The following is a 13,365-nucleotide window of genomic DNA, read 5'->3' as shown; positions in this document are numbered from 1 at the left end:
TGTGCATGATATGCCCATGAGTTCTACATATGTTTTGTTAAGGGTTTTGTCATCTTTCCAGAGGTGCAACCTATGTATTTTTGTGATGTGTGTGGTGCCTAGTGCAAGCTTGCAAAGTGAGGCACCCGGTAACTCTGTTTTCAGGGACTTAGTAATTTCACTAAGTCCTGGGATCGTTTAGTTCATGATGCCATATGTTCATGTTGTTTTCCTAGTGATCCCTGCCTCTTTTGAGGATGATCAGTAAAGGAGTTTTGTTAAACTTGTAGTGCTCTAATCATATATGTCTTTGTTTGCAATTATGGAGCACCCTATATTGAGTCAATCGAGCTCTACTTTTTCTTCGTGGTGAATCTGGGCAGATTGTCAACTTGTTTGCGATTTTGCCGATGGTATTGTAGTTGATCCGTGCATGCTATGCCATTGTTCTTGCCATGTCTAGCTTGCATTTTGTGCCTTCTTAATGGGTGTATGCTTGTCTTGCCATGAATTGCATCGTAGTGAGTGCATTGAGCTCGTAAACATGCCTACTTGAGTTATTTTTCAGCATGTGTCAGTTTTCACAAAGTCTGAGAACTGATTATGTTTTTTTGCTATATTCATGTGCTTGTTAGTATATTTTATGATCCCTTTTGGCTCAAGGTCACTAAGGGACTTTTGTTAAGCTCTTTGAGTAGCTCCATGCCATGCTTTACTTTGCCATGTTCAGATCCTGTAGCATGTAGTTTTGTTGCTCCGAAGAGGGCTACCTGATCTGAAATTCCAGACAAGTGTTAATTTCACTAAGTCTGAGATCTGTTTGCCATATGCATTTTTGCCATGCTTGTTTGAACCTGTTAATGGATGAATTGGCCGTAGCTCAGTGCTAGACTTTTGTTAAGCATCTTGTGTGCATCCCTGCCATGTATTTTTTTGTCATGTTTGGTGGCTGTAGCATGTTCATTTCGTTGCATTTAGATGCCTACATGCTGTAAATCGCAGACCAGTGTCATTTTTGAATCGCTTGCCATTTCCAAACCGTAACTCCGATTCCGGCGTTCTTTATATCGTTTTCAAGAGATTTCATCTCATATTTCCAGTGGCACACTTGGATTTCCATGTTGAGGCCAGGTTCATGCATTTCCTGTCATATCTTGCATTTTGCATCCCGCATCGCATCCCGCATAGCATATCACATTTGCATTGTGTTGTTTGAGTTTGCACGTGGTTGATTGTATCCTTGTTGCTTGTTTGTCTTGTTTGGATAGAGCCGGGAGATGAGTTCGCTAACGAGGAGCCCATTGAGTTTGCTTTTGTGGATCCAGTCAACTCTGACAACTGTGCAGGCAAGATGATCATACCCTCGAAATCACTTCTATCTTTGCTATGCTAGTCTGCTCGCGCTTTTGCTATGCCAATGCTACGATGCCTACCTTTTTCTTGTTAGCCTACCAATTGCCATGTCAAACCTCTAATCCACCATGTCCTAGCAAACCGTTGATTGGCTATGTTACCGCTTTGCTCAGCCCCTCTTATAACATTGCTAGTTGCAGGTGAAGATTGGAGACCGTTCCTTGTTGGAACATTTATTTACTTGTTGGGATATCATTATATCGCCTTGTTATCTTAATGCATCTATGTACTTGGTAAAGGGTGGAAGGCTCGGCCTCTCGCCTATTGTTTTGTTCCACTCTTGCCGCCCTAGTTTCTGTCATACCGGTGTTATGTTCCCGGATTTTGCGTTCCTTACACAGTTGGGTTATAATGGAACCCCTTGATAGTCCGCCTTGATTAAAGCTTTTCCAGCAATGCCCAACCTTGGTTTTACCATTTGCCACCTAGCCTCTTTTTCCCTTGGGTTTCCGGAGCCCGAGGGTCATCTTATTTTAGCCCCCCCGGGCCAGTGCTCCTCTGAGTGTTGGTCCGAACTGAGGTGCTTGCGGGGCCACCTCGGGGAAACTTGAGGGTTGGTTTTACTCGTAGCTAGTCTCATCTGAGTGTGCCCTGAGAACGAGATATGTGCAGCTCCTATCGGGATTTGTCGGCACATTCGGGCGGTGTTGCTGGTCTTGTTTTATCCTGTCGAAATGTCTTGTTGTACCGGGATACCGAGTCTAATCGGAATGTCTCGGGTGGAGGTCTATTCCTTCGTTGACCGTGAGAGCTTGTCATGGGCTAAGTTGGGACTCCCCTGCAGGGATTGAACTTTCGAAAGCTGTGCCCGCGGTTATGGGCAGACGGGAATTTGTTAATGTCCAGTTGTAGATAACTTGAACCTTATTTTAATTAAATGAATCAACTGATTGGGTTACCGTGATGGCCTCTTCTCGGCGGAGTCCGGGAAGTGGACACGGTGTTGGAGTAATGTTTGCGCAGGTTGCTCTCTAGTTTCTCGCTCTCGCCTTGCCTCCTCTTCTCGCTCTCTTTTGCGAATAAGATAGCCACCATATATGCTAGTCGCTTGCTGCAGCTCCACTTATTTTTACCTTGCCCTACCTATAAGCTTAAATAGTCTTGATAGCGAGGGTGCGAGATTGCTGAGTCCCTGTGGCTCACAGATTACTATTACACCAGATGCAGGTCCAGGTGATTCCGCTCCAGGTGACGCGTACGAGCTCAAGTGGGAGTTCGACGAGGACTCTCAACGTTACTATGTTTCCTTTCCTGATGATCAGTAGTGGTGCCTAGTTGGGGGTGATTGGGACCGTGTCGCATGTTGGGTTATCTTCTATTTTGGCGCCGTAGTCGGGCCATGAGTGTTTGGTTGATGTATGTTATTTATGTACTTGATTGACGTGGCGAGTGTAAGCCAACTATGTTATCCCTTTTCCTTATCTTTACTACATGGGATGTTTGTGATGATTACCTGACTTGCGACATATGCCTTCAATGCGATTATGTCTCTAAGTCGTGCCTCGACACGTGGGAGATATAGTCGCATCGAGGGTGTTACAGTTGAGGTAAATGATTTCCGGAGATTTCTTGGTTATGTGTTGAAGGATGGATACATCTGGATGTAGGATTTGCTAGTTTTGGTTGAGATATTATGCTTCCCCTGTATCCCCAACACCTGATTGCATAACCAGAAAGTTTCGGGAGTTTATAAGTGGGAATTCAAGTATCACGTAGGAATTCTTTCCAACGGACACATGATATGATATCGGATCTATCATATGTTTGTTTCCCACTTATTTTCCAAGCCAATCCTTTGTATTTGTTTTGAGTTGTGGTATTCGAGTTGCTTCGAAGTCAAATGTTGATTTAATTACTTTCCTAAGCGGTGTTCTCATATTTCTATGTGAGTACTAATACTTCATGATAATCGAGATTGTCATGTCAATCCTTTTCAACCAGCCTGTTTCTCTTCAAGTGGATCCGATCATTTCAACATCCGCAAGATCAATTATCAGTTCTTCTCAACGGTGCTCATAGTCAAGCTCCCAAATCTCTTTGATGGTTCCATAGTATACCCTTTAATCAGCTTCATTTACAGTCATGCATTCTATTCGAAGAGAGCTGTTCTGATACGAGGTCTTCTTATCACGTTCTTCAGTGTAGAACATGTATCCATTTATGTCATATTCTTGGTATGCCAACACCATAGGTGACGGCTTTTGTGCCAACCACGTAGCAATGTCATAGATGGATCCTTGTGCCAAACGATTCTTCAGCCATTCCGCGTACTTCTTAGTGTGCTCCCTCATCTCCACTTATGATGAAGGCACCATTGGTAAGAAGCTTTGGCATATCTCTGCCAAGTGTTCTTCGGCATAAGCGACAAGAACTGGGCTGTTAAGAAGTACCATCAAATGGGCTTTCTCTGCCAATTCTCCGGGTGCGTCCATTTGCGTGCCAGCAAGGACCGGCTTACCTTTCAGCCTTCCGTCGTGACGAGAGAGGGGCAAACCTATAGGTCTTTGTTTCATGTAGTCGGTGCAAAACTCAACCACCTCCTCTGTGGTATAACCTTGTAGGATGCTTGCCTCTGGATGGTTTCGGTTCCGACAAAAGCGCTTCGGTATTCCCATTAACCACTTGAAGGGATACATGTTGCGAAGAAACACAAGACCACAATACTTTATCACGTCGATAAGGTGCATAGTGAGATGGACCATGAAATCAAAGAATGACGGTGGGAAAAACATCTCTAGGTTGGACAATATTCTTGCAATATCATCTTGCATATTATCCAACTCTTCAGGATCTACAACTTTCTGCCATAGTTTGTTGAAGAAATCACATAGGTCAATGAGTGTGTTTCTTATATCTTTGTCCATCAGATTCCTAATGGCCACCGGGAGGATTTGTGTCAAAATTACGTGGCAATCATGTGACTTCATGTGTCCCAACTTCATTTTACCTGAGCTCACATCCACGAGAGTTCTGATGTTTGCGCAGTAGGAAGAGGGTGTCTTAACTGACAACAAATAAGTGAAGAACTTGTTGCTTCTTTTGTACTGAAATTGTAACTCTGGCGAGCTTTGATGAATTTGTCATCATCTTCTGCTTCACTCTTGCATTGTGATTGATTAGCAAGCATATCGAGCCGTGAACCGTCACCATCATTTCTTTTACCTTTAATCTTGAGCGGAGTACCAAGGATGCTTTCACATACGTTCTTCCCTACGTGCATGACATCGATGCAGTGACGTACACGCAGAATCTCCCAGTAAGGTAATTTCCAGAACACCGATTTCTTCTTAAACACTTGATTAGTTTCACCGTCAAAGGCTGGTTCTTGCCAAGCACAACATTAATTTTTTTAGCCATGTTGTGGACCACCTCCCCGTCATAGGGTCTTGGGGCCACACCTACCTCTGCGGTACCATCAAATTCATCTTTCATCTTTCGATATGGGTGATACATCCGCAAGAACCTACGATGACGCAAATACACTGTTTTGCGCAAGTTGGGAAGTCTTCTGCTAGCTGTCCTATCCATTCATGTGACACACCCTACATCTGCCCTTGTTTTCTGCCTCGATGTGTTGCCTAATGCCGGCATATCTTGAATGGTGTGCACCATCATCGCGTGTAGTTCGAAAATCTCCTTTTTGTAAGCATCATAACATTTTACAGCAGGCGCATCTATCCACACTGTCAGCAGTTCCCAGTAGCTGAAAGTAAATGTCGATGTCATTTCCAGGTTGCTTCAGGCCTTGGATAATCATTGACAACATAATGTGTTTTTTCTTCATACACAACCAAGGAGCTAGGTTATATATGCATAGAAGCACTGGCCATGTGCTGTGATTGGTGCTCATATCGCCAAAAGGATTCATCCTGTCAGTACACTCGCCAAGCCTTATATTTCTAGGATCCTTGGCAAATTTTTCAAACTTGTTTTTGATTGATTCCCACTGAGCCCCATCTTTCGGGTGCCTCAGAAACCTATCCTCAGTTTGCTCATCATGATGCCACCGCAACCTCTTTGCCTCTCTAGGGTTTCCAAACAAACGCCTCAACCTTGGAATTAAAGGCAAGTACCAAACAACCTTGAACATGATTCCTGTCTTGATCTCGTCGTCCAATTTGTACTTGTCCTTTGCTCTCCTGTGCTTGTAACATGCATTCTTGCATGTGGGACATGCACGCAAATCTTTGTACTCACCACGGTACAATATACAATCATTCACACAAGCGTGTATCTTATGTACTTCAAGTTCCAATGGGCAAACAATTTTCTTCGCTTCATTTGTGCTTCCGGGGAGTACATTATCTTCCGGAAGAATATCTTTGAAAATACCTAAGATCTCTGTGAATCCCTTGTTTGATAGACCGTTTTCTGCTTTAAATTTGAGAAGCGCCAGGGTGGCACTCAACGTGGAATATTTCTTTTTGCAACATGGATACAATTATTTCTTGGAGTCCGCATCAATGGTTGGCAGATCCTTGTACCCAATCATATCCTTTTCCGAGCCTTCAAAATATGCAATCATAGCAGAAAAATCTGGTATATCAAGATCGTCGTCATCTGCGTGGACATCTTGGTTTTCCAGTGGGCGTTTTGGCTTTCTGGTGTTCCATTGGTAGCTTGACGCCTCTGCCTCGATGTTAGATTCAACATCCACGTGACACTGATCGGGGTTTGGCATCTTGCTGCCCAGGGTATCTTCATCCATAACTTCCTCTTCACCGTCTCTGGTCCAACGTGTATATACATCACTGAATCCCCTAGAGACTAAGTGCATCTGGACTCTGCAACTTCATGTGACTCTGTATTGGCACAATCAGTACATGGACACGGGAGGTAATCCGCATCACCAATTCTCCTCTTTGTACTTTCAGCCAAATTCATGAACTCTGTCATGCCACTAATAAAATCTGCGGTTTTCCGATTCTTCATCCATCGAGATCGTTCCATCTGTAGCAGACGAATGGTAGTTAAAAACAAAACAACAACATTAATACACAGCTTAACTACTTCCCTGAGGGCGTGCATAAATCACAATGTTTTATTTTAATAATTACTGAGGGAGCTCCATGTTGCTGTCAAGACGTGCAATGACAAAAATTAATGGCCAGTCAATTTACATGCAGAGTACTAGTACAACCCTACCCTTAGGAATTGAATACCTTAATTAAGCCACTCACGAAAAGAATACCATAATTAATTAGCCGTGCGGCGACCTCCACCCGGCAGACAGACAAGCGCGATGCGGCGGCACGCTGAGACAGCAGGGTCGACGAGCAAAGCTTAGTGCGGCTACCGCCTGAAGTTCGACCTCCACAATCCCGCCATCGACCGGGGTGGATGTGCTTGAATCACGCCACCGCCGACCTCGATGGTTAAGATCCTCCTATCTCCCACCACAGACCGAGGATTGACCTCCTATGACGCCGCCACCGCTCACCGACCGAGGATTGATCTCTTCTCCGATAGCCGCTGCCTAGGCCGCCGCCACCATCTCTAAATGCAGAGTGACTATTTTTTTGAAGGATATCCGTGGAGCGGCTGTTTACACGGTATCTCACTGTAACTCAATTATATGGACATGGTAGGACCTCACATACAGGTGAATAACACGGTTGTCTAACACAAATGAAGCAAAGACAACGTCAACGTAGGCTGTTTTTGTGCTTCATTTACGTTGTCTTCTCACACGGTTTGGTGTGGAAATCATGTGTGACGTTGTAATACCCAACACAAATGACATGTACAAACAATGTGCCGCATACAACATATATATATAGTGCCATTAGTAGTTCCCGGCCATTAGCTTATGTCCACAGTTTACCCATTCGCCCCAAATCCCTACATCGCCTCGTAATTCCCTCGCGTGGCGCTGACATTGGGGGAATGCGGACGAGTGGTGCTAATGGTTTCGGTGCGGCTGCTCCTGCTCCTATCCCCGCCGAGCACTTGCATATGGTCATCAGAAGGCAGGTGTACTATGGATCCGAATCGTCCTGTCATGTTCCAATCTATCCCGATCTTTTTTAGCATGTCCAAATTATAGAGCATTGCTGAATCCATCCTGAATGACCCCCCACCCCCTAGGAAAGCGATCTACCACCAGATTCGGAGATTGACTCCACACTCCCGCAACACAAGTTCGACTCTAAGTTTGGTGCCACCGAGAAGTACCAAAAGCTGAGTTGTGTGCATGGGCACACTCCCGCTCGACGTGTATGCACGGAGGGATTCGACATTGGCAGGCGGTTTCTCAGTTGCCCCTTAGAGGTTAGTGCTAATTAAGTTCATCATTTTACTTCAGTTAATGCCACCGCTCATCCAGAATACTATTTACCATTGGCAGGGATATGAGGCTTGTGCCTTTGTCAACTGGCTAGATGAAGAATGGCATGGTAGGGCTCGGAGTGTTATCACCAAGCTCGCAGAAGATAACATAAAGCTGAAGAAGAAACTGGCTCATCTAGAATGTACAATGAGTACGATGAAGCAAGAAAGAATCAATCATAGGCAATAGATGAAAGCAAGAGACAAGAAGGAACTATCATGTGTAGTTGTGGTTGTCGCATTAGCCATGTTCTATGCACTGTTTGCAATGATGATTAGGGCTTTTGTTTGACAGTATTGCTCAAGCACATCTAGATGTGGTCTAAGTAATGCACATCCAGGTCCTATGCCATTGATGTTACACGAAGATTTGTGCAGATATTTTTCTTTCTTTTTTCTTTTCCTTTCTAGTTTGATTATTACTGGCTTTATCAATAAGAAGAGCTCAATGTATTGCTTCCCAACTATCCTACTCCATTCATACCGGTATCGGTGCTTAATCCCAAAACTCGTTCCTTTTTTTTGTCCTGGAAAAGGAAACCATCCAAATAGCCAATAGGAGTCCTGCGCAACCCCGGGAATTTGGAGCGGCTGGGTACAAATAATTATGGTTGATTATATCATCGGTTAGATAATACGTCAACCCCCGCTTCAATCCCCGCTTCAATTGGCAGTTCCTCTTCTCTGTATACTCCGCTTAAGTGTCCACCATCTTCATCGTCTCCGGTAGGCCACGCTACACACTGGCACACACTCTACAGCCATGTCGAGTGGTAGCGAGGATGACAATTCAGCCAGCAGTCTGGCTCCCGATGTTAGGTCAACATCGGAATCATCCCGCTCGTCTTCCATGAGTCCGGCGTCGAGCCCAGACCTCAATTATATCCGGTTCATGGAAGGGACTCCGCCTCCGGAGTCGTCAGATGACAACCAGACGGACGAGGAGCCATTGGAGGACGACGATGATGATGAGGAGGAATGGTCGAACGAGGAGGGGGAGGAGGACGACAACTACAACGACGATGACGACGGCGGTGGTGATGAAAAGCCAACGGTCAGCGGCAAGAAGCGTCCTCGCCAAGATGATGTCACGGGGACATCCAACAAGAACAACAAGAAGAAGAAGGAATAAATTAAGCAGACAATATATATCTCTGTTTATCCTGTCAATCTCATCGCAGACGGTTGGTATTATGTATTCGACAGAGATCTTCTACATTATCACCAATAGATTGGTTTGTTGAACCGTGTGCCCTGACAAGCACACAATTCACAAAAAAAGACTCTATGGGATGTCTATAATGATTGCACACAATTCTGATTACCGACCTGTTTGCCAGGTATCACACACATCTTGATACGCCAAATTGTTTGTGTTCACCTCACTCATTGCAAACGGTTCATCGGAGTGAACTGTATGCCATATATCGCACACACCTTGATCTGGCTTCCCGTTTTTGTTGTTCTGTCTCATCGCAAACAGTTTGTACAGAACAACCGTATGCCCCTCATCGCACACGCAACTATAATCTGAACCATTTCTGATGTATCATTCATCGCAAACGTTTTGCATCATTTCTAACGGTTTTCATACAGCACCATTTGCACACAGTTTCTCGAAGGGTCTCTCATCGTAGTGTCGCAATAGCAGCATCCTGCAGTAGTGTAGACTTACAAAAGCAAGTACCTCAACATTTGCCGGAGATCCACGGTGTCGTGGTGTTTGAAATTCATTCCCATTTCTTGCATGGAACATAAGCATAAACCCATGGAGACATGTATGATTTTACAACCCAGGTAGGTGCACTGGAGCATGTGCATGTGCTTCAATTTTGAATTGTGCACCTGAAATGGCTAGAAAACCAATTTAATATATAAAATTTCCAAACGAACCCAGAATAATTCCGTTTTTTTACACACATATAGTTGCATGTTCAGTGTAGATAAAAGTTCTAGCAATTCAAACACCGTCGATTGCCGCTGTGACCCCATTATGTAATTCAAATAAAGATGCAAAATCAAGTAGATCCCACACAATTTATTATCACCAACCATGTGAGATGTAGTACCAAATATCCTGGAGCACCGTTGGTGTATAGTACGTCTATGGCTTACGCGAGAAGGTGCGTTGTCTATAGTCCACAGCCGGTGTGTCAAGTACACTAGCTCGCTCCCCAAATATCATTTCACTGTTCAATCATCACCGGTGAAAGATGGGGACGTGGACCCACGTCATGAGGGCAACTTCGGCAGCTTACTCCGGTGAGAGCAGGGCCACAGCCGCCATGCGCTTGCTAACAAGGTGCATGAGCGCGGCCGCAATTTGCAACCGGGCGGCCAAGGCAGCCCAAACGGCCGCTGTTGCTTCTTAGGTGGCGGCAGCAACATCTGCCTCGGGGATAGCAACTGGCGAGAGCAGCACAGCAGATGTCTATTCTGCAGTGCTGGCCTTTAGCCCTGATGGAGGCCGCCCATGACCATGTCGAGGCCGCCCATGCCCAGCTCATGGTGGTCACCGCAAAAATTGAATGAAGCTTCTCCAACAACGGTCGGCAACCCACGGCCGAAGAGTTGGCAATCGCCGAGAGCGTTCGAGCAGTCATCCATTCCTCCACTGCATACCTTGTGATGACGGAGCCCGTCTAATCCCAGATCGTGGCCGCCAACGCCCAGCTCGTGGTGGCCATTTCCAAAGAGATGGCGGACGCGAATGGTGAGATGCTTGGCGAGTATGGTGTGATGGATGCCATGGAGCCCCTTCCCCAGGAGACCGTCGGGTGCGAGCTCGACATGGAGGAGGCGGCGGAGATCGACGAGCACCAGCCATAGTTGTAATCTTTGTTTTGTTTCATTAAGAGCATCTGTCTTTAGTTTGTTAGAGTAATGTTTAATTGCTGAACTTGCTCGATTAAGAAGTGTGGGTGTGATGTGTACCCAAATTATGCAATGATGTGGATGACCACTGTAACCAGGCAAATTGGAACCAAAATTTTTGACGTTCAAACTCATCACACACGGGTTAAGTTATCTGAATCGTTTGTGATGTACACATATGGTACGAAGTTCTGAATAAGGGACCGTGCCTCATGACACTTTGCATGCTAGTTTTTTTGCTGAACCGATTCCAAATTTTTGGCTTCCGCGGAAATATCTACCTCCCCGCCCCCTCCCCCTTTCCAAAAGCCACATTTCCCCTGTTTCTGCATTCCTTTCCAAGTTGAAACCTTCACTCCTTGCTTGGAGCGCCACCTCCTCACTGGCGACCCTTCTTCATGCTGCTCGGCCTCGCCTATCCAGGCAGGTAAGCCACACCCGACCCCCATCCTCCTCCTTCCACATGCCACATGCCCCGACCGCCGACACGACACCTTCCACCCAAATCATCAAACCCTCCACCAAATAATCGCTGCCCTAAGCCATGGTGCATGTAGATAGCCAGGAGCATTTGGCAGCGGAGAAGCAAATCGCGGCCGCACGCGCGGATGAGGTCGCGATGGTTGCCATTCGTGCTGACCCCCAGATCTTGGAGGAGCACCTCACCATTTTCTAGCTATGCCGGTTAAGCATGCTCGGTTTACCCGTTGCATGTGCTGCTCCTTCCTTTCCTTCACAAATTCTAGTGAATTGTGTTATCTAATTTTACATTGCAATAGGTTGCTCTAGTGTATATGTTCTATATGTCATGTAGTGTGGTGCTCACTTATTAACTACTTTGTTGATTAGTTGTTGTCTTCAGTTAACTGTTTGTTTCAATTTTGCAAATGTGGTGTTCAATTCTTTAGGCTTCAATTTTGTATTGTCTTCCATGTGAGAAAAAAATTGAATTTATCTTTACAAAATACATGAGAAACAAATACAATTGCTAGATTTCCAAGTTGTCAAGCATGCTTCGTTTGGTTATACATTGTGCAATGTGGTGCTCAGTTAACGTTTTGTTCATTTGTGTTGTGGTGTTTAGTTAACTGTTTGGTTCAATTCTGCAATGTGATGTTCAATAGTTGTCGGTGCATTCTGTTATTGTATACCATGTGAGGAATAAGTTGAATTTGGTTGTAGTAAATACATGAGAAACAAATACAATTGCTATATTTCCAAGTTGTTAAGCATGCTTGGTTTGGTTAACTATCTGATCCTCTATTAGGAGTATGTTATATTGTGCAATGTGGTGCTCAGTTAATGTTTGGTTCATTTGTTGTAGTGTTTAGTTAACTGCTTGGTTCAATTCTGCAATGCGATGTCCAATTGTCGTGGGTAGAATTTTGTATTGTTGTGCATGTGAGGAATAAATCGAATTTGGCTGCACTTAATACATGAGAAACATATACAAGTGTTATATTTCCTAGTTTTTAATCATGCTTGGTTTGGATAAATGGGTTTTCCATGTGGCTTGAATTAATCTGATGAATCTGCAATGTGCTGATTTTTCATCGACATATTTTACTGATAACATGCGAACCCGTACTTAACCTGATGACTAACTACCTTGTATGTATTACAGGGAAACAATGGGAAGCACTGAGGTTTACAATCAAGGATAGCACGTGCATGGTCCGTAGTCTAATGGCACATTATTGTGCTATTGCAGGAACCATTCTAATATTTTGGTTTCTAACAATTTGGTCTTGCACATGTAGGTCCCGCTGTCAGAGGTGTTGACCCACTGTTCGACCCTTTTTGCATATGGGGAAATGAGTTGTCCATGAATATCAATCAAATCAATCAACTCAAAAATATTGTTTGGATAAAGAAATTAGCGACAAAAAACGAAAAGATCTTTGTCTGAACAATGAAGAAGACATCAGTTCACTACAAGATGGTACTAACTATTATACCTTGCCTTTTTTAATTCCTTTGCCCCATTTCCAATATAGAAAAGATATTTATGTACATCCTTGTTTTCAGGCCTTTCCAAAGCATTTTACTGATGATTACCTCTCAAACTACCTCTATGGTGAGGAGGCGAGGAAGGTTTTCATACAACACCCACAGTTCAATATTGAAGTGTTCCTAAAGAGGACGAAGGACGGACGGTCAATCATCCACAGGCATGGCCAAAAATTGCAATGACCTTCAACAATAATGAAGGCTCAATATTTGCCTCCCGCTTCAACAATTTTCCAGATGAGATGCATCTGTCTATGATCCTAATTTCGAAAGGTTCGACATGTTGCATGTGAAACTTGGTGCTGGTGCAGTTGTGTAATGGGGTAGCTGAGTGCTGAAGCTAAATCATGTTGTATTCTGATGTATTTCAATTATGAAATTCTGCTTCCTTAATATGGAAATTAAATATATTATGTGCTTAATATGAATATCAATTACATAAATAAATGTATTATTAATAATAGGGCAATTATCCTGCTAATTGGGTTTTGCTATTGCAAACGGTTATTGAAAAAATACTGTGGGTGATGACCTCAGGCAATGCACACAGTTTCTTGGAATAAACCAGGTTGGATCAATGAACAATCACACATGACTTTCTATTGAAAACTGTTTGCGTTAGCCCACCTTGCGCAAACGTTTACCACATAAAAACTGTGTGTGATGGACAACCTTTGCCACACAGTTTCTTCTACGGACCGTGTGTGATACATTCAATAACGCAAACGATTTAACAAGAAAAATTATGTGTGATGTACCTCT

The sequence above is a fragment of the Triticum urartu genome, chromosome 3 (assembly GCF_003073215.2).
Source record: "Triticum urartu cultivar G1812 chromosome 3, Tu2.1, whole genome shotgun sequence".
Taxonomy (NCBI): domain Eukaryota; kingdom Viridiplantae; phylum Streptophyta; class Magnoliopsida; order Poales; family Poaceae; genus Triticum; species Triticum urartu.
The sequence above is the reverse complement of the archived record's forward strand: the minus strand, read 5'-3'. Positions refer to the sequence as shown.